The following is a 2930-nucleotide window of genomic DNA, read 5'->3' as shown; positions in this document are numbered from 1 at the left end:
GCATTTCACCACACACTCCATCAATTCATGGGGCTTTCCCCAATTTGACTTTCTTCATTGCTTCCACAACTTCTGACCTATTGATATCTTCCTGTCTTCTCACGTCCCTCCTTCTCCCAGCCATTCCCCAGCCACTTATACTCGCATTCCTTCCATCATCTATGTTCAACAATTCTTCAAAGTGTTCTCTCCATCTCCTCACTTTTTCTCCCTTCTCCACTATTAATCTACCAATTTTATCTTTCATTCCCCTGCTAACTTCACTGTCACCCTGTCTTACTCTCTTCACCTCTTTCCAGAACATTTTCTTACGGTCGCTCTACTTTACACTCAAATTCCTTCCATATTCCTCATCCACTCTCTTCTTAATCTCTCTTAACTAATCTTTTCACCTCTCTCTCTCTCATATATATATATATATTTGCCAACGGCCATACCACGTTGAGTACACCGCTTCCCGTCTGATCAGCGAAGTTAAGCAACTATGGGTCTGGTTAGTACTTGGATGGGTGACCGCCTGGGAACACCAGATGCTGTTGGCATCCCTACGTGTCAAGTGGGGTTGGTGGAGGATTAGTGCCCCTCCCTGTAAAACAATTAACTCTAAGCCGTTGGCCACCCCGTTTGGGATACATGGCGTCTGGCAATGAATATATATATATATATATATATATATATATATATATATATATATATATATATATGGAGCCTCTGTGGTACAGTGGTAGAGTGTGCATTTCGTACACGGGTGGACCAGGGTTGGCGCCCCGCCAGGGTAGTAAACTTTGGGAGTGTTCACCCGGCCACGTACTGCATTGGCGGACACAAGGGGTGCTGTGGTTGAAGCAGTGTCCCTTACTGTAAAGTATGTTTGCACCGAGTCGGCTTGTGCGGGCCGATTACACTTGGTTCACTGACTACACACACATCGAAAGCCACTCCAACACTACAATTACACTTACAAGCACTTCTCACTCTCCATACAATCTCTACCAGACAGCCTAAGCCACTTGGTAGAGATACATTGGCTGTATCGTCCCGACTTCGCTCTGGATAGGCCGGTCCTGCAGTGGATACTCAAACGGCTGATGATGATGGTATATATATATATATATATATATATATATATATATATATATATATATATATATATATATATATATATATATATATATATACTGTATACATGTGTGTGTGTGTGTGTGTGTGTGTGTGTTTGCGTGTTTGTGTCCCTGTGTATATATATATATATATATATATATATATATATATATATATATATATATATATATATATATACATACATAAAGATAGATAGATAGATAGTTATAATATGTATATATGTAAATTTATATTATATATATATTATTTATATATATGTATGTATTTATGTATGTTTGTACATTTATTTTTAGAGAGAGAGAGAGAGAGAGAGAGAGAGAGAGAGAGAGTCATTATTTTATTACAGATTCTAGAGATCGTCTGTGGGAATCGGTACCGATGGTTGGTTCAGTGTTGGAAACTTGGCTACGAGGCAGTTGTTTTCCAATGCTGTTCACGGACAACTTAGTAGCAAGCAGCACCATAATAAAGGTAATAGGAAAGAATACGTTAATGGATGTTAAATTAGGTTCCAGTACTGGATGAGATCCATAGTTTGATATCTCAGTTCATTACCAATCCGATGGTCTCAGCTAGGATCGAGTTTTAACACTGAAAGTTTCGTTCAGTACTCAGTAATACACAGAAAACAATTAATTATTTTATCAAAGACATTACTGTACTGTAATAAATACCTTGATAATTAGGAAGGAGATAAAGAGAGACAAAGTGATAAAGAAGAAAGCAGGGGAGTGGAAGGTAAAAATGAATAATTGCTAGTAGTGAACGAGGAAAAAGTGAACAGATTGAGAGAACACTTTAAGGAATTGTTAAACACAGTGAATGAAACTGGTTTGAGTATAAGTAGCTGGGACGAGGAGGGAGATAAGGGACGAAGTGATCAGTAGGTTGGAAGTGGTGGAAGCAATGAAGAACGTCAAAATAAGGAAACCCCAGGAACTGATGAAGTGTGTTATGAAATGCTGAAGCATGGGGGATTGATTGATTGATTGAATGTGTTAGAAACTGGCGGCGCAACTGCCAGGGTCATATGCCGCCGGACAAGCTAAAACACGCAGCAAATAATTAGTGCATATTCGAAATAAAGTTAATAACTATTTCTAGAAATAAAACACCGAAAATAATAAAAAAAATAGTTAAAAGAAAAAATCAATTACTTATAAAAGTGGAAGGAGGCCCGCCTCCTGAAGAAAACTAAAAACATCAGTAAAATCACTCTGGGCTCCACCAAGCATCGAGGAGAGACAGTAGGCTCCATCTGCCCTTCTATGCCTATGGAGGAATCTCTGACGCAGGTCCCCCAAACTTGGACATTCGACCAGCAAGTGATGGACAGTAAGGGGAACAAGACAACCATCACAGTATGGTTGAGTCTCACCACTCATAAGGAATCCATATGTAAGCCGAGAGTGCCTAATGCAATGCCTAGCAAGAACCACCTCCAATCGCCGAGGCATGGAAGGTAGAACCCTTGGCACAACCACTCTCTGGAAGACCTCTTTCAGCTTATTATGAGCAACACCATCCCAGCATCTCTGCCAACACATATGAATTCTGTACCGCAAGTTAAGTGTTACAACAGATGCAGGAAGCGGATATTCTGTTGGGGGCTGTTGAGTAGCCGCAGCCTTGGCCAATCCATTCGCCATCTCATTGTCCACCACACCAACATGTGTGGTAACCCAGCAAAAATCCACTCTCTACCCCTGACGACAAATGAGGAACAGCCACTCCAAAATAGCTACAACTAAGGGACGGGAAGTGTTAAAAGAGTCCAGGGCCAAAAGTGCCCCTTGAGAGTCACTAAA

At 40.4% G+C, this 2930-nt stretch overlaps 1 non-coding gene across 1 annotated transcript; it reads left to right on the top strand.

The window, feature by feature from the left end:
- The first annotated feature begins 423 nt into the window (after positions 1–423).
- On the top strand, positions 424–542 carry LOC145404203 (5S ribosomal RNA). The gene has a single exon (XR_013898135.1). It is a non-coding gene; the product is annotated as a 5S ribosomal RNA (ribosomal RNA).
- Positions 543–2930: the final 2388 nt, after the last annotated feature.

The sequence above is a fragment of the Coenobita brevimanus genome, chromosome 62 (genome assembly GCF_032717465.1).
Source record: "Coenobita brevimanus isolate Jiangsu-jjx chromosome 62, ASM3271746v2, whole genome shotgun sequence".
Lineage (NCBI taxonomy): Eukaryota > Metazoa > Arthropoda > Malacostraca > Decapoda > Coenobitidae > Coenobita > Coenobita brevimanus.
This window is presented reverse-complemented; position numbering and strand designations above follow the sequence as displayed.